The 27,273-nt window shown below is 38.6% G+C and overlaps 1 protein-coding gene and 1 long non-coding RNA gene across 2 annotated transcripts in view; one reads left to right on the forward strand and one right to left on the reverse strand.

Moving 5' to 3' along the window:
* Positions 1-27,273, forward strand: part of cdin1 (CDAN1 interacting nuclease 1) — a 211,600-nt gene that overhangs the window by 10,710 nt on the left and 173,617 nt on the right. The window lies entirely within an intron of this gene.
* Positions 1,738-26,179, reverse strand: LOC140476436 (uncharacterized). Its single transcript, XR_011960485.1, has 3 exons — positions 26,055-26,179; positions 9,270-9,332; positions 1,738-2,395 (listed from the first exon to the last, which is right to left on the reverse strand). It is a non-coding gene; the product is annotated as an uncharacterized lncRNA (long non-coding RNA).

A 27,273-nucleotide genomic window follows, 5' to 3' on the forward strand; every position in this document is an offset into this window, starting at 1 on the left:
AGACAACAGTTCCCTAATGAGGGCTGAATTACACCTGAAACACATTGACCAGAAATCAGTCCTCAATGGAAAAGGAATACCAGGCAACAAACCAGCTGTATAGATCAGCCAGTTCAGGAATTCGGTTCCCCCCCAAAAAAGCAGAAACCAACAGCAGCAGTAACACACTGACTGTGGGCCAGCCAGTACAGAGTCAGTTCCCTAAAATGAGGAAATTCTAAATCTCCTGGTTATATTTTTTTTGGTGGTAGCTGCTTGTGCAGCTGAACACATCTCGATATAAGGGGAAAACCAAACACACAAAAGCCAATAAAGAAAACAAACATCTTCCCTGAACAGGAGGAAAGAATAAGAAACGGTCCTCCTCAAAACCAGCAGGAACATACTGACTGTGGCCCAGCCAGCACCCTAAACTGAGGAGATTATAAATCTCCTGGGTTTTTTTTCTCCTTTTTATTCTTTAATTTTTGTTTAATTTCCCCCCCCCCACACTACCACCTAACTGCAGTAGTGCTTATATTTTCCCCAGCACCCATGTTGTGTGTATGTAGGTGTGAGATACAGTGAAAGACAACAGGTGATCTCCTGGTTATTTTTTTTCTTTTCTTTTTTTTTCTTTTTTTCTTTTCTTTTTTTTTAACCCCCCACACTACCACCTAACTGCAGTAGTGCTTATATTTTCCCCACCACCCATGTTGTGTGTATGTAGGTGTGAGATACAGTGAAAGACAACAGGTGATCTCCTGGTTATATTGGTCAGCCAGGGCATTCCTGATTCACCCAGGTTAACAATCCCAATCAAGGATCTCATAGTCAACAAGGTCTACCTGGTTCCAATCACTACACTTTACCAGCAACATTAACAATCATTACAACGAATGGTTGAATCAATAGTCTCAGCTGAACTTTCCTACAAAAGCTTTTTCTCAGAAACAATGTGCTTGCTTTGTGCACATAGTTCTTTACTATTTGAAATAAAAACAATGCTAATCTAGCCAAATAAAATTCAATATCTGTCTTCAAACCTTTGCTTGAAACAGAGGAAAAAAAAATTGATTCCACAGTGAATTCTTCGGTGAATGTCGAAAATTATGTTACACTAACCTGGCTAACTTGGGTCAACAATATTGGAGTCAAGATTAGAGTGGTGCTGGAAAAGCACAGCAGGTCAGGCATGTCTGACCTGCTGTGCCTTTTCATCACCACTCTAATCTTAACTCTGATCTCCAGCATCTGCAATCCTTACTTTCACTTCAACAATATTGGATTAGAGTCTTCGGATGCTTCCTCTGATTCTAACTCAAATAAGTACTTTGCATTCCTTATTCAAAAAGGTTACCCTGAAGACACATACCAGAAACATTTTCCCACACATCAACCTTCATGTCCATTTCCTTACTTTCAACTGCTGATTTGTTTTGTCGTTGGAACTTCATGAATTACTGCTTCCACACAATGTAAGAGAAACCTGATTGCTCCAAGTATTTGTGTTAAACAACAGAATATCACTGGAACAACTGTCGTTTTGAACAATCACATCAAACTGAAAATCTACTTTCAGAGGCCCACTTTCTAATTATTGTTCAGAGCAACAAATATCTATTCTTTTTGAAACATTTACATTTTCTAACCCTTTTATTTTATCCAAGTCTATGAAATGCTTTTGGACATCTAAATGGATTTTAGTAAAGCAATCAGCATGAGGAATTTGAAGGTCTATTTCTACATGAACTTGTTTCTCTGAGCTCAACCAACAAAGATGGTGTTTTATCTACACTGAGTCTCCTACATCCACATTATGTTGAGCTAGCAATAGGACATCCAGATGTATGTTTACAGATTTCCTTAAAATTCCTAAGTAACTCTACTAGATTTTCCAGTTGACTTTCCTCTAATAACAAGAACATGCATTTAACTGTTCTAGTATTTCAATGTTGGTGAGTAAAATTAGAAGAGGTTTACTTTGTGAACTGTCTAGCTCACCTTCTACCTCAATCTTATTGTCTATGTTAAAATTCACTATTCTTACAAAAATACATGCTCCTTTTTATCCTTTTCCCTGCATGGTAAAATTTCAACATGTTCACATGACATAGTCGATTTTCTTCTTACACTCAGAAGTATCAATCACATAGGGACAACTGATTTCCTTCTTTCAAAGGTTCATCCAACAAAGGCAATAACTGAACTGAATTAGCATCATTGTCACATGTATTCAAATGAGTACAATAAAAAGTTTTTTTAGTCACTGTATTACAGTGCCATCTTAGGTATAAAGGTAGCAAGGTACAAATACTTAAGATCAAATTCTTAGGAATAAAAGATTAGAAAATATCAATACTTCATCTCCAGCTCCGTTGTAGCATATCTGTCTGCTCATTCTTCTGCATCCAACCTAGGACAAAAGCATGTTAAGTTTTTAATTTTTTTCCCTTAATCAATTTAAATGGACATCTTATCTCATGGCCATAGATTGATTTGAATGCACAACACTCAATACATCCATTTATGAATCACTGTTGGCAAACAGTAAGAAATCTAGATGTAGGTTTGCTCACTGAGCTGGAATGTTCATTTTCAGACATTTCGTCACCATACTAGATAACATCTTCAGTGAGCCTCCGGATGAAGAACTGGTGGTATCGCCCACTTTCTATTTATGTGTTTAAATTTCCTTGGGTTGGTGATGTCTTTTCCTGTGGCCATGTCATTTTCTGTTCTTTTTTCTCAAGGGGTGCTAAATGGGATCCAAGTCAATGTGTTTGTTGATAGAGTTCTGGTTGGAATGCCATGCTTTAAACAGGCAGAAAACTAGCCACCAGCATACATGAACATCAACTTGCCACAAAAAGACATGACCCACTCTCACTTGTATCCTTACATATGGTTGAGGAAGGACCCCACTTTGACTGGGATAACGCATCCATCCTAGGACAAGCCAAATAGGGACATGCGCGAGAATTCCTAGAAGCATGGCATTCCAACTGGACGTCTATCAACAAACACATTGACTTGGATCCCATTTACCACCCCCTGAGAAAAAGAACATAATGAAGGCAGAGACTACTTGATATGCATGACATGTTTTACAGAATTGCACTCTGTCCTTGTGATGTCTTGGCCATGTAAAGTGCCTGTTTATTGATGTTTGAATTTTTCATTCTCCTAAATGTGTGCCATAAGAATTCCATGTGCTAGTTGCAATAGCTCTTTACAATATGCAATTCTGGAGAAGATTTTTAGCTCAGTTTGTGGATCAGCTTGTAAGTTTATTCACTGAGCTGGTAGATTTGTTCTCAGACATTTTGTCACAATGCTGGGTAACATCATCAGTGAGCCTCCAATGAAGCGCTGGTGTTCTGTCCCACTTTCTATTTATATGTCTTGGTCTGATGTGGTGGGTGATATCACTTCCAGTTATTTTTCTGAGACGTTGGTAAATGGCGTCCAAATCGATGTGTTTGTTACTGGAATTCCAGTTTGAATATCAGGCCTCAAGGAATTCTAGGACCTCTACCCCAGCCCCTAGATATCATGGTAGCCCACAAACCAACCACCACACTGAAACAGCTCCGGATGTTTTCAAAGGACACTACACCAACAGCTGGCAGAATGAATTTCATATACAAAATACCCTGCAAGGACTGCAACAAACATTACATTGGACAGGTGGGCAGGGAACTGGCCACCAGGATACATGAGCATCAAAAGACATGACTAGCTATCAGTGGTATCCATATACATAGATGAAGAGGGACACCAGTTTGACTGAGACAAATCATCCATCCTGGGCCAGGCTAAACAAAGGCATGCACAGGAATTCCTAGAGGCCTGGCATTCAAACCGGAACTCCATTAACAAATGTATAGATTTGAACCCCATTTACCAATCTCTCAGAAAAAGAACTGGAAGTGATATCACCCACCACAACAGACCAAGACACATAAATAGCAAATGGGACAGAACACCAGCGCTTCATTGTAGGCTCACTGATGATGTTACCGAACACGGTGATGAAACATCTGAGAACAAATCTACCAGCTCAGCGAACAAACTTACAACCTGCTCCTTACAATAGCTTCGCTGTGCCAATATCTAAAGAATAAACATACCCTCCTCATCTTCAAGCCTGTGTGGGTGTCTCCAATTCCTGATCAGAACTCTGTTCTCAATAGCTTTTTGGAACTCCTTTTGCCTCATCTTCAGTGTGAGCTGTCTGTGCTCCCCTATTTTACCTAGGATCTGCTTTCTGAGCTTCACTTAATGCAGGCATGCCAAATACTTTCTTTGAATTACCCTAAACATTAAGGAACATTTTGGCTATCATGAGACCATAAAATGTAGGAGCAGTGGTAGGCAAATTGGCCCATTGAGTCTGCTTCACCTTTCAATGTCTGATCTAATTTTCAGTATTTTAAGTTTTTTATTTTCATTTCCATTTTACTCTTTTCAATTCCACCCCCAGCTTCTTCATTCTTTTCTCATGCTCTAACGGTAACTCTATATGAACAGATTCCAATGCAGCAATAGTTGGAGTACCCAGTCTCTCTTATATTAAGCGCTGCTCATCTTTTAATCATCTCTGTCTTCTTAGTTCTAGCAGGCAATTCCATTTCTGATTTACTTGCCAATTCGGTTACTTGCCAAACTGGCTTTTGTAATCTCTTATACGTTTGTCTGGGATATCTCTTCCACCTGCAGGAAGGCTAAAGCAGTTTCTAGAACCATCCTACTTTCAACAGCACAATATCTGCCATTACCTTTTTCCCTTTATCAATGGCAAACTCCACACCTAATCTTATATTGTCTTTTTTCCAAAATCCTGGACAAGCCCCCAGACTTTGTCACTACAGTTATGTGCTGGAAATCAAGTTCCACTGTTCTGAAAGTCATCACAAATGTGAAAAAACATAGTCAAACTATCCAAACGCCCCTATTTAGCTGACAAACACAGGTTAAAAGAAAATATTCACCAGGTTTTGGTACTGAACAAGAAAATAACTATATTTAACTAATTGTAACTAGGAAATATTAATTGATAGCTTAAAACCTTGTACTTTGTTTTACACCTCACCTCCCACAAACAGATATAAAGGATGGAAAAAGAAAAATAAACATTGGAAACTCAGTTTAATAGCACCAGTCTGGTTCACAGGACTCAATGAGTTGCTTCATTTCTCTTCATTCCCTTTTAGTTTTTTGCTGTTGACATGAGATTGTTTGCATATTGATGCTCTCTTTCATTCACTGGTTGAGACTTCATTCTTTCACTCTCCTTAAAAATGCTTTTATCTCTCCACCAACTCAGAATTTGCAGAGAAAAGTGAATGAAAGACCGCTAGCTATTAAACTTTCTAGTGCCTCCATAATAGTGAGAGATATAGAGGCAGAGAAAGAATTTCTGAGAGATTCACTACCCTGTGAATAAAGAAATTTCTCTCTTTATCTCTGTCTGAAATGGGGGATTTATTATTCTGCAATTATGCCCGCTCATCCTAGACTTTCCACAAGCTCTCTGAAAACACCAGTCTGTTCCTTATCTCCACAGCTCTTTGGCACTTACTGATGATAGTCAGTCTGAAGCTTCTAAACAAAACTCTCTTTTAAAACAACTTGAAATAAAACCAGAATGTGATTTAAACACTCAAGAGCCAGGCAGCAATTGCAAAGAAAGGGAACAGTGTTGCACTGTTTCTTTTTAAGTTTGTTCCTTCTTTATTCAGGCTGGTATATTTCTTCTGATACTGGGTCTCAATTTGCATCATCAAGTAACTGGTGCTCGCTGCCTCCTTCTAATCTGTTTGCAACCATGTGGGGAGTGAGCTGTTTGTTGATTGATCAATGAATTGTTGTATGTGTTTACAACGTTCTATTTGGCTTTGTTTTGCCCACAATAAAATGGACATGTTCAGATGCAGGAAATTACCACATGCAGGATTTTACAGTAACTGAACTTAAATGAATTTTTAGTGATTTTAGACAAGATAGATACAGTATCATTATGCCTAAATAACACTCCGAAGCCTCTCTCTGGAGGATGATGTCTACTCAGACTTTTCTATTATGGCATTCACTTTTTTATTGGTGGGAAGGGTAAATCATTGGTTGTTTCTGAAACATCAGATTCACCATTATATTCACTGCAGTGTAAAGGCATTATTTTCTTTTGGTGAAAATTCACATTGTGAAAATTAGATTGAAAAACAATGTAATTGACAGCATACATCATTAATTGTGCTGTAATAGGAAATTCTGTACAAAAAAATGATAAAATGTTGAGGAGTAGATTCAAGGTTATTATTGTTCAAATTATAGTTATTAGATTAGTTTAGCTTTTAAACTTTGTGATAATCATTTGAATCTCTTGAATCATCTATTATTGACAGGAGTGGGATTATTGAATAACTGTATCATAATTAAATTAAAGTACTTGCATCATAAACACATAATAACCTTTTGGGAATATTATCTGTGAAAAGATTCATGGCAGTTTCTCAAAAGATTCTTAAAGTAAATCAGAGTATACACTTAAATACTGAAAATACTTAAATACTTTTGTAAAGTTTATCACAGTTCCCATATTTTTTATCCAATCCTTATTTTGACAATTCTCTAACATTATAGTCCCTGCAGAGACAACATCTTTTGGAACTTTTAAAATATTATGTGACAGGAATTGGGAGGCCAGTTGCAAAAGTCACTTCTACATTTCTCTGATTTTTAATGCTAAGTCCTTTAGATGAATGTACTCGATCATAGAAAATGTCTTAACTGTTTGCTTATATTACAACACAATGATATATAGAGGTACCTAAGATCTATAATAATCATCATAACCCATTTATCCCAAAACCGTTAATCATGAAAATCACAGCAGTTGTATTAAATCAATAAAACAATGCATCTAATCATGGCAGTTTGAGAATTTGAATTGTGATTTAAAAATCTGAAAATGAAAGGCAAGTAATATAAAGTGACCGTGAAATTGTTCAATTCTCATTAATAAAACACTGATTCACTAATGCCTTTTGCAGCAGGGAACTTTATCCATTCTGGTCTGTATTTGTGTTCAGTCCCACAGCAATATAATAGATTCCTAAAAATGCCCTCTGACATAGCCTGACAAATCACTGAATGTTATCAGAAATTGCTGGAAAAACTAAGTAAGTCTGGCAGCATCTGTGGAGAGAAATCAGAGTTAACTTTTCCGTTCCAGTAAAGAAGGGTCACTGGATCTGAAAGGTTAAGTCTGATTTCTCTCAACAGATGCTGCCATACCTGTTGAGTTTTTCCAGCAATTTCTGTTCTTGTTTCTGATTTCCAGTATGCACAGTTCTTTTGGAGTTTTTTTGTTTACTGAATATTATCAAGTTGCTGTAGAAAACTAGGGTTCAAGAAGACAACTCACTACCACTGTCTGGTGTCTGGATTTAGAAGGGGTGGCATATGACCAGGCTTTTGAATAGTCTACAACGTGAAATTCAGAAAAATAACAGCATGTTTGAAATTGATAAATGGTTTTATTTAAAGAAAGGGAAATGAATAGCTGTCATTAATTAATTTTAATTTAACAGTAATTGCTTCAATATTACAAACGTTTTGCCTTAATTCTGAAACTTTCCCCTTTACTGCAATATGTTTATGAACAGTCATTGTGAATCTTGAAAGACATTTATTCTCACTTGGCCAATCTTCTTTAGGCTAACATTTGAAAGAATTATCTGTTTGGTCCTATTCTCCTGAACTTTCCCCTCAGCTTTCCAAAGTCTTTTCTTTTAGATGTAATACAATTCTTCATTGAAATAATCTGTTTGCAGCACCTTATTGAGAAAATATTTTGTATCATCATAGAACACTGTGTAACTCCTTTGTTTCTCCTTACCTTGCCTCTTGTTTTATTGACAATTATTTTCGACGTGGTCCTATAGTTTCTGACTGTCTGCCACATCAGTTTCCCTTCACTTACTCAATCAAAGCCCGTCATGATTCTGAACACCTCCATTACATCTCCCTTTAAACGTTTCTGTTGGAAAGCGCACAATTCTATTTTCTCTGGACTCTGCAAAACTTGTGTTCTATACTTTTGATACAAATCCAGTAAATCTGCACTGTATCCTGTCTTGACATATAAGGCCTTGACATCTTTCGTAGAATGTTACTTGAATCCACTTAGAACGTTTTCGTCTTTTTTTCTTCATTGTTTTGCTCCATTAAGTTGCTTTCAAATTTTTTTTTAATTCACTTCCAGAATGTGAGCGTCTCCAGCAAGGCCAACATTTTTACTCAGCCCTAATTGCTCAGAGAGCTGTTAAGAGTTAACCACATTGCTATGGATCTGAACTCACATTTAGGCCAGACCAGGTAAAAATGACAGATTCCCTTCCCTAAAGGACATTAGTGAACTAGCCAGGTGTTTCCTGACAATCAACAATGGCTTCATGGTCATCATTAGACCTTAACTTCCAGATTCTTAATTGAATTCGAATTCCATCAGATGGCATGACAGGATTTGAACCTAGGTCCACAGAGTATTAGTTATGTTTCTAGGTTAATAGCCTAGCAAAAATACCACTAGGCCATTGCCTCCTCTATACACTAAAGACAAATGCCAATGAAAACATATTGACGTCATTTTCTTTAATTCCTGCAAATTATGTATGTGTCATCTCTCGAAGCCAAGAACTAAGCAGTGTAGATAGATCTTGCCCTTATCAAATCTTATTTGGTCTGAATAAGTGTCCCAAATCAGAAACTGACTCTGATAACTGAAACAAAGCCTGCTATCTAATTGCTGGTGCCTTTCTTGTTCTATGTCAACTTCTACCTAAATTACATATTGTTTATAGTGACCCAAAATCCTGACATCAAATCTGTCCTGTATTTTTTATTCCACTTCGGAAATTGAATAGTTACATTGGTAACCATCTTTTTATAAAAAAAATAGGTAATTTACAAATCCAGCCCCAGGATTCTTACATGTAATCCATCTGTAATAGCTGAATGTTTCCTATTGAAATTGTTTTGTACTTTGTTGCCATGGTTGATGGCCATCATCATTGCAGGTTCATCTATTTCATCCAAGAGGAAAGATTTGAATGATGTGGGTATGACACAGTTTAACAGATAAAATTGTGTAGTTTGCAGAATTTTGTTTGGATTGTACAACAGCATGTGCAAATTCACATCAGACAGGTCTATCTGTAAATCATGACATTTTGCAAACATTGACAGGAAAATGATTGAACAGGCTAACTATTCAAGCAACTTACCTTAACATTATTTAGCAAAGCTCGAGTACATCACTGTTGAAATTATCGTACATTCTGGTCATACTGGAAAATAAAAGCACTCAGTAAGTTTAAAATTGAGACGTATTTTTGGAAATAAAGGCAGTAATTTAGTTGCTGTCATAAACCAACAGTGCCTTGTTTAATTTGAATTGTGACATTTTCCACGCTGCAGATATATCAGAATAATAGATTTAGCACTGGACTTTGCAAAATGAGATGGAAGAGTTAAATTTCAAAAGAATTGTGATGATGGTTCAGTGGTTACCACTGCAGCCTCACAATGCCAGCGACCCATGTGCAATTCCAGCCTTGGGTCACTGTCTGTGTGGAGTTTGCACATTCTCCCCGTGTTTGCATGGTTTCCTTTGGGTGCTCCGTTTCTTCCCACAGTCCAAAGATGTGCAGGTTAAGTTACCAATAGTGTTCAGGGATGTGCAAGCTAGGTGGATTAGCCATGGGATATGCATGGTTATGGGGATAGGTTAGGGGGATGATCTTCGAGGGGTCAGTGTGGATTTGAGGTGCCAAATGGACTGCTTCTACACTGTAGAGATTCTATGATTCTCGTTGTAAGATAATGACTTTTCAAAAATGCCACAGTGATTCAAGCTGCTGGAATTTCAATGTACTAAACTATACAGTGAGTAAAGTTCTTCCTGCAGTTTCTCATGTGTAACTGATTTCAGCAACAAAGAATAGTTACCAACACTTCTCATAATAAAAGAATTTGCATTTCAATTGATGATGGTCCCATTTTTATATATAACCCGCAAGCCTGTCACACTTATTGAATTTATTTGTGAAATTTGGTCACTGTTACATGGGTCAATGGCAGCCAATGTTCACACATCAGAGCTTAAAAAATAGGAATGGGAAGATCAATTGACGCTTTGCATGATCCTTTGCACTTATTCCACCATTTAACAAAGTCAATGCTGATCATTTACCTCAAATCCACCTTCCCACTTTTTCCATTTATTAACAGTTATCAAAAAATTTATTAAACTCTGTCTGAAGTACACTCAATCACTAAAAATCTGCAGCTCTCTGGGGTAGAGAATTTTGAAGGTTCATAATGTTTTTCAGTGTAGAAATTTCTCCTTATTAATGGCTGATGCCTTATTCTGTTTTTCCCAGCCAGAGAAAATATTTTCTCAGCCCCTACTTAGTTAAGCCTCTTAAGAATTTGATGTGTTTCAATTAAATTAAGTGTCATTCTTCATAACTCAAAGCCATTTATATGACCTTGAATAGTCATATAACAATTCCCGCATTCCAGGAACCAATCTAGTGAACCTTGAATGCATTGTTTCTAGAATATGAACTACCTCAAGTAAGGAGACCAAAACTGCAAGCAAGTACTTAGGTATGGTCTCACCAATGCCATGTCTAAGCGTAGAAAGACTTCATTGTTCTTATATTTAAATCCTTTTGCCAAAAAACTGAGCATATTACTTACCTTCCTAATTGTTTGCTGTGCTTGCATTTTAGTAGCTTAGGATCAGAAGTAGACCATTCAGCCCATTGAGCTTGCCCTGCCATTCAATATGATCATGGCTGATTGAATTTGTTGACATCTTTTATCCACCCATCCCCACAGCCCTGTGCAATTGGTAATCATAAATCAACCAATTTTCTACCTGAAATTTACTTTGTTAGCTTTCAGTGACTTTTGTACAAGTATGCCCAAGTTCCTCTGATTGAAATGTTTCTCGGATTCAACATTCAAAAAGTATTTTTTTTTGTTTTGCTACAGTTTTTGTACAGACCCTTAACTTTCCAAAGAGATTTAAAATTGCAGTTATTTGCTGAATGATCTAAAAGATATTGTGTCTTAAAATGTTTTAGACAAATAATTAATGAAACAAATAACTAAAGAACAATTTTGACTAAACACTTTTGTTTTGTATGCAAATTATACTTCAACCACAGAATATGACATGTATGTATCATGCTCTGCACAGAATTAGTCTTTTTAAGAACGCAATGTACAATTTCTCTCAGATTCCAAAATATTTCTGTACCACTATTTTGTCAAGTCGCTAATTCTAGTAACCATTTTAGGCATTTTCCTCAGTTTTATTACCAGCAGTAAAGTATCTTCCACAGTTCCTTCTTCCTCATAGTGATGCCAGAACAAATCTCCTAGAATCTGTAGAAGGATGAAGAGTGAATCTTTTCAACTAGAGACAGTCTCACTCCTGTATCAGGCTGTGTAGCTTGCAAAGTCAAGCTGCATTTTTTCTCTGCTGACCACATACACTTCCTGCTGTTTGTCTTTGGTATTTACTGATTTGTAGGGATGCCAGCAACCTAATTTCAAAAATGTCTTCCTCTCCCTCATGGCAGAAGTGGGTACTGCAGATGCTGGAAATTAGAGTCTAGATTAGAGTGGTGCTGGAAAAGCACAGCAGGTCAGGCAGCATCCGAGGAGCAGAAAAATCGATGTTTTGGGCAAAAGCCCTTCATCAGAATGAGGCTGCGAGCCTCTTCCCCATGGCAAACCAATTTGTGTACTGAGGTGCAAATGCTAATTAGTCATTCTTGACCTTAACTGTCTTTCTTCTTCAGAGCAAATGGATAGTTTACAGCATAACTGCTTACAACCTAGTAGCTTGCACACCTTCCTGAGACTTTTTGAGACTCAGAGACTAATGCCATTGTCTCCCAGTGTCCATACCTTTCATCTTCTTCTCAATGAAATGAACTAAGCCTTTCTATGATCACTAGCAACCAGCCATACAGCTTTGTTGTTGGGCAGATTTCAGAATTGCTTACAGTACTCTTGCATTTTCTCTCGATTTGAAACTATCATCACAAAATAAAATTAATGTTATAACCAGAAAAGGTTTTCCTACCAAAGTGGATAACTGTGACTTCAGAGCATTGTATTTCACCTGAGATGTTCTTACCCACTTACATACCCCACTGCAACCTTGCTGCCTCATTTTCCCAGCTACAACAAACCTGGATATATTCTACTCAATCTCCTATATCTAAGCCACTGATTCAGGTTGAAAATAGTTGAGGCTCAAGTACTGATCTTTGTGATACCTCAATACTTACAGCTTACCAACCCCTATAAATGTTCTATATACGATTACTCTCTGTCTTCTGCGAGTGTTACCATACAGCAAACTAAATAGCAAATAGCAAATTAGTTACGAAACAGCAAATCAGTCACACTGTTTTCAATAGTGCTTGTACAAAGGATGATGTTCTAGTCAGAACATGAAGAGAAATGGATGCTCCCTCTTTGTATAGTACTATAGGATCGTTTATTTTCATCTGAACAAGCAATTGGGGCCTGATTTTTACATCTAATCAGTAAGATGATCTTTTCACCAACTCAGCATTCTTTCAGAAATGCATTTATATGTCAGCCTAGATTATGTGCTCAAACCCTGGGGAGAGGCTTGAACCTGAGTCATTCTGACAGAAGCAGAAGCCAGCAGAGCTGAGTTAAAAGCTGTCTGTCCTTTCAATAACAGTATTTGAGGACCAGGATCTCAAATCAACGACTCAGACCATGTTTTACTAGGTAGTGGTGATCGTATTATTCTTCTATTCTTTGGATACGTGGACAACCCACAGCTGGCATCTCACGCACACATCAATGGTGCCTTCAGAAAATCCTCCAAATGTGGCAGAAATGAAGGCTGACCGACAGTAGTACTTTCTCCCTTGTTCAGTTTCAAGATGCTACTGACTCAAACTCAGCTCCACTGGGCAGGATATCCCCAGGGGCCCCCCTGAAGAAGTTGAATATACTTGTTGCCTCATGGGAGTCCCTGACTTGTGGTGAATCAAAGTGGAGACCGTTCATTCAGGAAGGGAGTGAACGCATCGAGGGATTTTGTCCAAACATGTGGAGATAAAGTTGAGGCATCGGACAAAGCACAAACCACCAAACAGTCCACCTACCTGCCTCTTCAAACACAACCTTTCCGAGATGCATCAGTGTCTGCAGATTACACATTGGATTTATCAGGCACCTGAGAACGCATCAAATTAAAGAGGAAGCAAGCCATCCTTCGCCCTGAGTTTGAAAAATAACACTCAAAGATCTCAGGGGGTGTATTTGAAGAAGGCTCGATCATTTTCATTTAATATTCCAAAATTCTAATCAAACCTTTATGAGGCATTAATTTCTTTGTTCTCACTTCCCCCATCCCTAATATGCCTTTATCCAATTGTGACTGAATAGGAAATTGGATGACCTCTTCCCAGACCTTAATTACTGCCAACAGCTAGTAGGCTGAAAAAGACTTTCCTGACATTTTTCACCAAGGAAAATGCCTGAACTTCTCTTGGACTAACACAGCAACAAAGAACATGTTAGGAACACAAAGATTGAAAACCATATCTTCATCTCAGTGACACTGGGCTCTTACCCTAATGCTATGCACCACCTACCCTGCTTGCACTGCATTTAAGCTGGGTTTTTTTTTGTTTTTTTTATCCTGGTAGAAGTTATATTTTACTACCCTGCCAAATGGTAGAACGATGTAATTCTGATTATGTCCATGGGTCACTAGAAGTATGTTCAAAAATGTCTGTAACTAGCCATGGATGTGAGAAAGCAACATTAAAATTAATTTTGACTTAAATTGCCATGTTTGGTACTGCTTGGTTTGGTAAGGTTGCAGTTTTACATACCACCTGATTTTATATATACTTGACTTCATGGAGCGTAAATTAGTGTAGGTTTAAAGTGGGTAGCTAACCTAAAGCAGCAGTTTCACAATTGGTAGGTTGGGTTAGAATTACCTTTATGCATATATAATGATTTTCATTTATCCCATCCTGCTGGAAATCCTGCCCCTGTTCAACATTTTAATAAGATAGTTCTGAGTTGCAGTGTTATTAAAAACACAAACTTGTGGAAATACTCAGCAAGTCAGCCAGCGTCAGTGGAAAGACAAAGAGGAAACACAACAGGTCAGTGACCTTTTTCTTCAGAACTGGAAAAATTTAGAGATGAAATTATTTTTAAGCAAATACAGAAGAGGGGGAAGGCACATAGGCAGAGGAAAGGACAAAATTGAACATCTAAGATAGGATGGAAGAGAGAAAGGCTTAATGGACAAGCAGAACCAAGGTATAAATGCAACAACTTAAATTGATATAACACCTTCAACCTAATAAAATGCTCCAAGGTGCTGCACAGGAGCATCATAATGCAGTACATACCAGTGATTGTCGACTCCCAGAATTGGAGAGAGAGAAGTTGTTGAAGGGAGTTGAGCCACGTGAAGGCAAACGTAAGGTAAAAATTGGAAACCAAGTCAATGTCTTTGAGGTGAAAGCAGAAAGTGTCACTGATGTACATTGTTGAGTGAAGCCATATAGTAGGACTGTAGAATGTGTATAGATTCCCAGAGCAATATCTTTTATTTGGAAGAAATGAGTGGAGCGAAATGAGCAGATGTTCAATGTAAGAACAAATTCAGCCAAAGCTGAGGAGTTTTATTTGAATACAGCTGTTGGTCCATATGCTGCTTTTAGTTTTTCCTCCAATGATTTATTTTTGTGTCAAATCATTTCATTTCTTCTTGAAATCCATTCATCATCACTAGGAACTAATTCTCGATATTCTCACTAAGAGAGTTATCCTGACTCTACTTGGATCTCCTACGATTTCACTGATGTTCCTAATCTGCTGACAGTCTCAAGCCTTTCCTTTAACTGTCTTTCTGCTGCTGCAACAACAATTTGACCGCTTACTTCGAGAGTACAAGTCTGACCAGATACTGGTGGCTTTGGCATATTCGAGAAGTATCCATATGTAATTCCTCCCTCCTTCTGCCTCATTCAGTTAAACATAATCATTATTTTATTAAATAACAAAGAAAAATATTCAATGAAAATGAAAACGAAAACACCTTTTTCAAATGCCCTTTTGACTGCTCATCTTGCTTTCATGCGGTAGGGTCCAGGAAACTCATATTAAGTTGAGGGATTGTTGGGCAATCCTGGAGGACTGACAATCATAGAGCTGGCCTGTTCAAAATTGTGCAGGATCTAGCCCATCATGTCTCTCTGTGCGACCCATGGAACCACTGTTCAAATTGCAAGGAAGTGGAAATGACTGATTCTCAAGCAGTTATTCTTCCAATCCCAAGCCATGTCTCCCCTGCATATGCTGGTGGCAGTCTCACCTGATCAGAGGAACAGCAACAAGTGTGAAGATGAATAGTTTCTCTTTTGCTCTCACAGGCAGGGTGAGCTCTCTGCCTCATCCAAGGCCACCCCCATTGTTAGCTATGCCCTCCCTTCTATGGTGCTCTCCAGCCCCCTTACAAAGAAACACAGGGATCAAGATGGCAGGGCAGGCCACAGCGGACATGGGAAAATGGAGCGACAGCAACAGGAACTAAAATGACCGAACCTTATGGGGCCAGGGGAATGAGTGAATTAGTGGGTCTATGAAAGTGAGTGAATCTATTGGAGTGAGTCTGAGGTTGAGTCTGAAAGGGACTGAGTGAGTCTACGAGAGGAAGTTAGTCTGTGGAATGGAGAATGTGGGAGGATATGCATGAATGAAAATGGGAACCTGGAGATCACAGTCATCTGGTTATATACACACACACAACCTTCCCTTCCTTCAACCTCAAAAGCCTATCCACAAAGCAGGCTAAGGTGATCAAATAGATGTATGACATGCTTGCTTTCATTGGTCAAGACATAGAGTATAAGAAGCAAGCCATGTTGCAGCTGTATGGAACTTTAGTTTGGCCACAATTGGAATATTGCATACAGTTTTGCTAGTTAAATTAACAGAAGGATGTGAAGGCTTTGGAGAGGCTACAGAAAAGGTTTACCAGGATGTTGCCTGATTTGGAGGCTTTAGCTATGAGGAGAGATTGGGCAAACTTGGTTTATTTTCATTTGAACATTAGAAGCTGATGGTCAACCTGAATGCGTTTGCAAATTACAAGAGGCATGGATAGAGTGGATAGTCAGAGTCTTTTTTTTCTAAGGTAGAAATGTCAATTGCTAGGGCAGATAAGTTTAAGGTAAAGGGGAGAAAGTTCAAAGGAGATGTGAGAGGTAAGTTTTTACAAAGATGCTGCCAGGAATGCATTGTCGGAGGAAGTGGTAGGAAGCAGTTACAATAGCAATGTTTGAGAGATATCTTGACAAATACATGAATAGGCAGGGAATAAAGGGATACAGATCGTGTATAGGCAAAACACATCATGTGCAGCATCAGCTTGGTGGGCCAAGGGGGCTATTCCTGTGCTGTACTGTTCTTTGTTAAGGCCAGGAGAAGGTAAAACTGACGCTAACAGGCGAGCTGCTTTTGCCCTTCACCTTTCAATGAATTCTACCAAGGCCAGCTTAAAGTGCATGCCACCAGAAGCACATACAAGGTCAGTGATAGTTGTGTCTAACTCCTTTGTACTTCCCAGTCCCATCCCTTTCTTTGGAATCAGGATTTGTGGCCCGGTTTGTCTCTCTAGCTCTGCTTCTTAATTTAAAAGGTGAGGTAGCTCTAATATTTGCTAATTTTTCGTGGTCATATTTATTAATTATTCCTTTTTATAAATTATCAACTTATTGCTTTGACTTTTTTTTTAAATTCGTGTTTAATGTTGTACCAAATCTTATCTTCTGAAATTTGTTTGGCAGCTTCTTGTGTGCAAAATAGTTGAAAAGTGGCCCCTTGCAGGAAATGGTTCAACATCTCTGCCAGAGAGTAATTTTGCCCCATCAGCGGCCCCACAACCCAGTTTTCTGACCTAACTAGCAGGCAGCACTGCTTAGCTTTGTGGAAGGTCTGCTAAATGGCTGCTGAGCTGCGTTTGCTATGCCTGTGAGCACAAACCCTATAGTCCAATGTATCAATGTAGTCCTGACATTCAGATCAGTAGAAGAATGGAAAGAAAACTGCTCTGATTTCAGTTATATCACAGGCAGCCATAGCTATTTCCACTAGCTCATAGTGTGATTTATAATTTAGCATTTGCTTTGCATTTTATTGACTTATTTAGTAACCAATAAAATTTATTTCCCTCTCTGAAACAACCAACCATGAGTTAATTCAAAGTTGAGCTCTTACAATTGTGGCATTTTGCTGATGTCAATTACAGTCCATTTTTAGAATGGAGCCACATCAGAATTGTGCTCAGACAGTTGTCAATGGGAAACTCAGACAGAATGGGACAACTATCAGCTGTGGCTCAGTGATCAGCACTCTCACTTCTCAGTTAGAAGATTGTGAGTTCAAGAGCTGAGTCAGACACTTGAGTACAAACCTAGACTAACATTCCAGTGCAGTACTAAAGTAGTGCTAGACTCTTGGAGATGATTTTCTCTAAAATGAAACATTAAACCAAGGCCCATCTCACTCTCCTAAAACATAAGTGATCCTGAGACATTAGTTCCTATGTTCCAAACAGTCTAAAAAAGGAGTTATCCTGGCTGCATGGCCATCAATCATTCAGAGTCATTCCATTGGTGAGAGAGGATGGGAATGCCGCCTTGGAACTTTGCTGAAGTTAGATGAGATCATCTACTGCACCCCTTTTAATCACTGAACAAGTCAATATTGGAAAGGGAAAGACTGCCACAAGTGCCACATACAGAGTTGTCCTGTAATTGAAGCAATGAGCACAGGTCTTCTGGCTTACAATCTGTCCCGTAACATTAAAGCATCCGAAAATTCATGCTAACCTGGGCAGAAGACAAAAGGACTCTGCATGGGTTCAAAACTCACCAAGGACATGGTGGATTATGAATTTTATAAAAAACATGGAATTAAAAGCCAATGACCTTGAAAGCATTGTCCATTGTTGTAAAATCCCATCTGCTTCATCAATGTCCTTCAGTGAAGGGAATCTGCCATCCTTACCTGCTCAGGCTCACATGTGACTCCAGACCCAGAGCAATGTGGTTGACTCTGAACTGCCCTTGAACTGGCCCTGCAGACTACTCAGTTGTAACAAACTGCTACAAATATCCCTGTAATATCCTCCTCACCAGTATCTAGGGGCTCGTGCCAAAATTGGGAGAACTGTCTCACTAGTGAAGCAACACACTGGCATTGACATATGCATGGAAAAATACCAAACAAACAATATCCCAGACACCAACAGCATAATACAGGACAGCTTAAGCAGAAGTAGCTGTGCAATTGTATATAGTCAGGAGGGAGTTGTCCTGGGAATCTGTCACATTGACTCTGTCCCCATGATATCTCATGGCATCAGGGAAACCTGAACAAGAAAACCTTCTGTTGAATGTGAAGTACCGCCCTCACCCTCAACTAATCAATCAGTAATCTTCAATGTTGAACACCACTTTTTTTAAGAAGCACTGAGTCTAGCAAGGGTGCAAAATGTACTCTAGGTGGGGGTCTCTCTCTTACTTGTTTTCGTTTTAACTAAGTGGTCTCTCGCTGAACCAGAAGCTGACAATCATGCAGATGTTGTTTTTACAACAAAATTGAAGTATGTTACAACAACAATGATAAAATAGAACAAATCATCTTTGTACCGTAAGAGGAAATCAAACTATCTAATGATAATACAAACTCAAATGTTTTTAGTACAGTAAAAATATAATCCCATTAATCCCAAAACACTCCTTTATAAAATGAAAAGAAACCAAACAGTTTTTGTATAGTATCCATAACTCATCCTTGGTACAGTACTCAAAACACCACTCACACTGTATTCACAGTTTAATCCCCAGATCCAACACCTTGGTAAGTTTGAGTCAGTCGAGGCTTCAATTGATAAACTGAAACTGTAATTGCTTCTTCCAGGAGTTATCATACACTTGAGCTCCACTGCCCTTAGCTTAAACACTTACGTGTCTTTATTTGAATTAAAACTTACATGAATTCTTCACTCTCAGAACCTAACTCACTATATTCTTGCGAGCACTGCTCCTTCCAGCCATTCTGTTGCAAGGTCTTCACAGGAATAAAACACTACTCAAAGTTAAAACTGAAACTAAGAGTATCTGAGTTATTATGTTTCCTTTAAACTTAAAAAAATTACAGAACTCCCTCCAACAAATCTATGAGGCCCTATTATGTACCATGCTGAGCCATTCGTGCACAAATCCGTTCAATCTACAGCCAGACTTCAAAAATATATTTTTAAAATTCACTGCCACGGTCCTTACAATTTCATTATTCACTTCAGACGCAGAGAAGAAACAGCAGTTATTAATTCAAAATCCAGACCTAAACTCACCTCAAATATCATTAAAAAGCATACATATAAGTCCCATGGTTTACATCACACAGTGAATTCCAGCATCTCTCACTCCATCTCAGTCCCTACCTATGCAGTGTCTCCTGTTATACCAATCTCTTCTTCCATTTCATTCTCTGTCTCTTCCAAACCTCTCATTTCCCTCAATCCTAATTTCTTTCTCTTTCTCTCTCTGTCTTCCATCCCTCTGTCCCTCAATCCCAGACTCTCCCTCTATCCTAATCTCTATTCTAGTCTCCATCTCTCTGTCTAACAAAGACTCTATATTTCAGACTGTCCCATTATCCCAGCCTCTCTGCCTTCTCAGTCTCTCACTTCTCTCAAACCTAGTATTACTTATGCTCTCTTCCTCCATAGCAGTCTCTCCTTCTATCCTTCTGTTCTTTTCTATCCCAGTACACCTCCCTCATCCAGTCTCTCTCTCTCCCTTTCTATCCTAGTCTGTCTATCACAACCTCAATCCCAGTGTCTCAATCTCTCTCTTTCTTGGCTATTTCTCTATCTTAGTTTGCCATCTCTACCTTCCACTATCTCAGTTCCTACCTCTGTCTCAGTGTGTGTCTCTCTTCCTCCCAGTTTTCTCTCTTCCTCCATCTCAATCACTCTCTCCAACTCCCCCCCCCACAAGTTTATCCCTTCTGCCCCTATCACCCTGCCAAACAGAAGCTGCTCCGACCCAGTTTCTCATTCTCCTTCTATTCCAGTCTCACAGAAATAAAGAAACAGTATTAGGCCATTCAGCCAACAAAGGATTCTCTGCCATTCTAGACAACAGCTGATCATCTACCTCAATATCATCTTCCCACACTATCTCTATATCCTTCAACATTGTTAATCTGCAGAAATCTATTGATGTCTGACTTGCACATAGTCAATGATTGATGTTCTACAGCTCTCTGAGGTAAAGAATTGCAAAACTTCACCATCCTCTGAGTGCAGAAATTCCTCTTCATATCAGTCTTAAATGGTCTGTCCTTATTCTGAGATTATTCTCCTGTGTCTAGAAGAACCAGCAGGGAGACAGCTTATCTATAATACAAGCCCAGTAAGAATTTTTGACTTTTCAAAGACGTCACCCGTCATTCTTGAAACTATAGAGAATATAGGTGCTACATCTTCACAAAACAATTCTGCCATTCAAGGGATTAATTTGACACCTCGCCATGCACTTCCTCTATGAAATGTATGTCCTTCCTTAGGTAAAGGAACCAAAACTGTTCATAATACTCCAGATCCAGTGTCACCAAGATGCTGAAGAACTGCAGCAAGACACATTTACTTCTGCACTCAAATCACCTTGACACGAATGCCAACATATCATTTGTTGTTGTAATTGCTTGTTATAACAGCATGCCAGCACATAGTGAGTCATAGAAAGGACACCCAGATCCCTTAGGATACCGGCATTTCCCAGACTCACATCAAGTAAAAAATATTCTGCCGTTTTCTTTTTTCTAGCAAAGTGAATAATTTCACACTTACTTTCCCTGCAAGTGGCAACACAAGTGGATAAGTTAGCCAATAAGGCATATGGCATACTTGCCTTCATCAGATGGACCATACAGTACAAAAATTGCAAGCTATGTGGCAGCTGTATGGAACTTTAGCTAGGCCATATTTGGAATATTGTGTACATATCTAGTTGCCACATTACCAGAAGGATGTAGAGGCTTTGGAGACGGTGCAGAAAAGGTTTACCAGGATGTTGCTTGGCTTGGAGGTGATTAGCTATGAGGAGAGATTAGACAAACTTGGTTTGTTTTTGCTTGAACATCGGAAGCTGAGGGGGCACCAGATAGTCATAGATAGAATAGATAGTCAGAGTCTGTTTTTCCAACAATGGAAATGTCAGTTATGAGGGGACATAGGTTTAAGGGAAAAGGGGTAAAGTCTAAAGGCCTTATTGGTCAGAGCATTGAGTTTAGGAATTGGGAGGTCAGGTTGTGGCAGTACAGGACATTAGTTAGGCTACTTTTGGAATAGTGCATGCAATTCTGGTCTGTAGGAAGGATGTTGCGAAACTTGAAAGGTTTCAGAAAACATTTACAAGGATGTTGCCAGGGTTGGAGCTGGAGGAGAGGCTGAATAGGCTGGAGTTATTTTCCCTGGAGTGTTGGAGGCTGAGTGATGATCTTGTACAGGTTTATAAAATCATGAAGGGCATGAATAGGGTGAAAAGCCAAGGTCTTTTCTCTGCCTGAGGAGAGTCCAAAACTAGAAATCATGGATTTAAAGTGAGAGGAGAAAGGTTTAAAAGGGAGGAAAGGAGCAACTTTTTCATGGAGAGGGTGGTGCATGTATAGAATAAGGAAGTGGTGGAGGCTGGTACAATAACAACATTTAAAAGGCAACTGGATGGATATATGAATGGGAAGAGTTTAGAGGGATTGGGGCCAAATGCTGGCAAATGGGACTAGATTAATTTGGGATATCTGGTCAGGCATGGAGATTTGGATGGAAGGGTCTGTTTCTGTGTTATACATCTCTATGACTCTATGAGATGTGTGAGAGACAAGTGTTTTACACAAGGGTGATAAGTACCTGGAATGTGCTGCCTGAGGAGGAGGTAGAGGCAGATACAATTGCAACATGTGAGCAGCATGTTGACAGATAGATGAGCAGGTAGGGAGTAAAGGGATATCGACCAAATAGAAGCAAATGTTTTTTGTTGAAAAAGGCATCATATGCTAGTGCAGGATTTGTGGGCTGATGGGTCTGTTCCTGTGCTGTATTGTTCTTTGTACTTAAATTTCAATTAATCTGCCATGTTCTAACCTTATTCACTTTGCCTTCCTGTCTTCTTGAAACCCCCTTGCATCTATTGCATAACTTATGTTACATTTACTTTTGTGTCAGCAGCAAGCTTGTAAATATTACAATGGGACTCTAAACTATTTATACTGGTTATAAACAGTTGTGAAGCTTGCACTGATGCTTGTGATACCCATTAGTAACAGCCTATTCCTACTCTCGCTTTCACATCTTTCAATCCATACTCATGTATTCACCGTAATCCCTTATGTTTTAAGTTTATTTACTAAACTCCTTTGTGAGACCTTATCAAAAACCTTCTAAAAATCAAAGTGTACCATATTTGTTGATTCTCCTTTGTCTATGCTGTGAGTAACACCCTCAAAAAATACCAACAAGTTTGTCAAACATAATTTACCTTTTAGTAATCTGTGTTGATATCACTCCATTTGGCTATTCTTTTCTAAGTGTTCACTTATCACATCCTTCATACCCAATTCTAACATATTAATTTTTTGTGCTGTTAAGGTTACTATACTGTGAATAAATTGCTAATTTGTTTCAGATACGAGCTGGTGTCTGGAATTGAATATTCACAGTATCTGGGATTGGTTATTGAAAAGTTTGATTAGGAACAATTGGGGTCAATTCTGGGGTCTTTGAAGTTTTTACTGTGTGGCTAATACAGAGACTGGTTTGGTTTGGCAGTTTGTAACAATATAACATGGTTACAACAATAATCATGGATGACTCTATTCCACATATAATTTGAACAAAACATGTTCATGTTAATACATTGATGGATAAACTCCTGAAGCATGGCTACTTAGACCAACTTGGGAACAGGCTTTAAAATATTATGAAATTAGAAAGGTTAGTTACATTTATTGTATGAGATCTTTTACCAAAAAGTAATCAGAGTTTTACAGAATTCTTCATTGGGATAGAAAGGAAGTGGACCAAGTTAAGTCCTAAATCTAAACAAAGGAAAATATGAAGTATAAGGTGTGCTGTAATAGATTGGTATTTTCATTAAAAGTCATAATGCTGGATAGATAATGGCTCATAAATAAGGAACAGATGTATACAATGCACCAGTTACACACTCTTCTCTGGTGCAAAAATACAACAGGAAATGTCCAACTGTGACTAACAAAAGAAAAGTAAGGATAATGTTAGATCCAAAGAGGAATTGTGTAAAATATCAAGAAAAAAGTAGCCAGTCTGAGGTTTGGGACTAGTTTAAAAGCACCAAAGGAACACCAAGAGATTGATTAAGAGTCGGAAGATAAAGTATGAGCATATGTTTGCAAGGATTTAAAGATTTTCTTACAAGTGCGTAACAAGGAAAAGTTTAGTGAAGACAAATATATGTCCCTTGTAGACTGAAACGGGAGAATTGATAATGGAGAACAAAGAAATGGCAATGTAATTATCAACTATTTTTATTCTGTCTTCACAGAAGAAGTTAAAAATAACTTCCCAGAAATGCTAGGGAAGAAAGGGTCTTTTGGGAAGCAGACAAAAAGACATTAGCATTAATTTAAAAAACACCTTTGAGAAATTAATGGGACTAAAAGCTGATAAATCCCCAGGGTCTGATAATCTGTGTCTCAGGGTACAATAATAAGGTGGCCATCGAGATAATGGATTCATTCGTTGTCATCTCACAATATTCTATAGACTCTGGAACAGTCCTGGCAGTTTGGAGGGTGGTAAATGTAAACCCACAATTTCAGAAATGAAAGAGGGAGAAACTGGTAATTACAAGTCGGTTCGCCTAACGTTAGCAGTCATAAAAGGATGCAATAACAGGACACTTAGAAAATATAAATGGGATAACACAAAGTCAATATGGTTTTAAAGCCATTTATAACACAGGAAGAGTCATCATACCCATACTGGCCAACAAAGATCTGACCACACTAATTCCATTTTCCAGCTCTTTACCCATCTTTCTAGAGGTTGTGGCAACACAAGTGAAGATATAAATACCGCTTAATATAGGGGGAGTTTCTGACTCAACCAATCTTTCAGTCAGTGAGTTCCAGACTCTGGGTGAAAAGATTTTTCCACAACTGCCTTATTAACCTTCTACATTTTATATTAAATCTATGCCCCCCCCCCCCAAGCTTTGAGCTCATTATTGATGAAAGATGTGTCTTCCTATCAACACTATTAAAGCCTCTCATAATCTTATATACCTTATCAGGTTACTTTTAACCTTCACTGCTTCAAGGGAAACAACTTCATCTTGTCCAATCCTTCCTCATACTCAGGTCCTCCAGCCCAGGTAGCATCCTAGTAAATCTTCTTTGCACCCTTTCTCATGCAATCACATCCTTCCTATAATGTGGTGACCAGAACTAAATACAGAGCCATTTTAGCCAAACCTGTGTTTTATACAGTTCTAGCATTGTCTCCTTGCTCTAGTGTTCCATGTTGTTGTCAATAAAGGCAAGTATTCATGTGGTTTCAAAACCACTTTTCTTTCTGCCCTATCTTCTGGGATCTGTGGATATATGCACCAAGATCCCTCTGATCTTTAGTACTCTCCAGGATCCTACCAATCATAGTGTAATTGTTCACCCTCCCCACATGCACTACCTCACAATTTTCCTGGTTAAATTCCATTTGCAATTGCTCTGCTGAGTTGACTAGTCTATAGATATCTCTCGGCAATTTAAGCCTTGTCTTATTTATTAGTTATCATCTTATCAAATATCTTGTCATCCCCAAACGTCTTGATCATACCATCTACATTTAAGTCCAAATCATTAAAGTACACCACAAGTAGCAAGGGCCCTGCACTGAGCACTATGGAATTTCACTGGCAATACATCTCCTGTCAGAGAAATATTTGCTTCCCATCATCCTCTGCTTCCTACCTATCAGCCAATTTTGAATCCAATGTGCCAATTGCATTGGATCTTATGTGCTTTTACTTTCTTATCTAGTCTTCTATAAGGGACCTTTTGAAAAGCTTTGTTAAACTATATGTTGACCTAATCAACACTTCTGGTTATGTCTTCAAAATATTTGATCAAATTTGTCAATCTCAACATTACCTTTTCAAATCCATGCTGACTGTTGCTGATTAATCTGTTTCATTACAAGTGCTGATTCATTCTGACACTGAGAATTCTTCCAATAACCTCTCCATCATTGAGGTTAGATTGGTCAACTTGTAGTTTTCCAGTCCAACCCTTCTTCTTTTTTAAATAATGGGACAACATTAGCAGTCTTCTCGTCCTCTGGAAACTCACCTGTGGCCAGAGAGGATCTGAAAGTCCTCCCTCGCATCCCTTAACAGCCTAGGTTACATCGCATCCAGGTTTATGGTTGTATCCACTTTTAAGGCTAATAAGCTCAATAGTACCTACTCTCTCAGTATGTTTCTTTTTCTGATCATTTACAGTCCTACAGTCTGATGCCTATACCGGCATCATCTTTTCCACTGTGATCACCAAAGACCATGCAGGCAAAGTACTCATCGAGGACTGCACCCATGTGTTCATAGATTACCTGGGTCCTATTCTTTCCCTAGTTATTCTCTTTTTCCTCTTTCAAAAAAGCCCTTTTTGTTTTCGATTATTCTACCCTCCAATGTTTTTTCATAAGCCTTCTTAACTTCCTTTTCAAAGGTTGCCAATCTACTCTTTCTTTAGACTCCTCTATGGTCTCTCTGCATTGAGCCTCCAGTATCTGCTATAGACTACCCTTTTTCGTTTACTACTAATCTTTATGTGCCTTGATACCCAGGGTTCTCCATTCTTGGTCTTACCTTTTGTCTTTATTGGAACACAGCTACTCTGTGCTCTTGTTATGTCCTTCTTGATTTGGATTGGGGGCAGCTGTTTGAAGCTGACATGCTGTTAAAAGTCAGTTGACCAGAGTTCAGGAGCAGCATGTTCCTGTGAGGATGAAAAATAAGGATGGCAAGTTTCAAGAACTTTGGATGATGAGAGTTGTTGCAAGTTTAGTTAAAAAGAGAAAGGAAGGTTTAGGAAACAGAAATCAAACAAGGCCCTTGAGGCATATCAAGGAAGCAGGAAAGAATTTTTTTTTAAAATTAGAAGGGCTAAAAAGGTCATCAAATATCTTTGGCAAGTTGGATTAAGGAGAATGCATGGCCTTTTATAGATATATTAAGATCAAGAGGATAACTAGGGAAAGAGTAGGTCCACTCAAGGACAAAGAAGGGAATTTATGTGCACAGTGAGGAAGGATATGAACGGATGCAGCATGGTATAGATCAGTTGGGAAGTTGGATGAAAAATGGCAGTTGGAACTTTATCCAGACAAACGTATTTCAAAAGATCAAATACAAGAGGGAAATACACTGTAACTGGCCAGACCCTTACGAGTTTGAAATAGAGAGGGATCCTGCAGTCCAAGTCCACAGTTCCCTGAAAGTGGCATCGCAAGTGGATATGCTGGTAAGGAAGGCATATGGCATGACTGCCTTTGTCAGTGGGGCACACAGTATAATAGGTGGCAGGTCATGTTGCATCTGTACAAGACTTTGGTAAGGCTACACTTGGAATACTGCATACAACTTGGGTCATCATAATACAGGAAGGATGTGGAAGCTTAGGAAATGATGCAGGAGAGGTTTGTCAGGACATTGCCTGGATTATAGTACCTATAAGGAGAGTTTGGATACACTTGGATTTCCTTACAGCTTTGGAGGCTAAGGGGCGATCTAGTAGAATTATATAAAGCTATGAGTGGCATGGATAGAGTGGGTATTCCGAGTCACTTTCTCGGATGGATATGTCAAATCCTAGGGAGTGTAGGTTTAAGGTGAGAGGGAGAAAGTTTAAAGGAGAAGTGCAACAAACACTTTTTACACAGAAATTAGTAGGTGCCTGGAACATGCACCTGGAAGGTAGTATAATCAAGTATGTTTGCAAAGTTTAAGAGACATTTAGGCAAACACATGAACATGCAGAGAATAGAGGGATACAAACAATGTGCAGACAGATGGAATTAGTTCAGAA

Source organism: Chiloscyllium punctatum, chromosome 4, assembly GCF_047496795.1.
Source record: "Chiloscyllium punctatum isolate Juve2018m chromosome 4, sChiPun1.3, whole genome shotgun sequence".
NCBI classification, from domain to species: domain Eukaryota; kingdom Metazoa; phylum Chordata; class Chondrichthyes; order Orectolobiformes; family Hemiscylliidae; genus Chiloscyllium; species Chiloscyllium punctatum.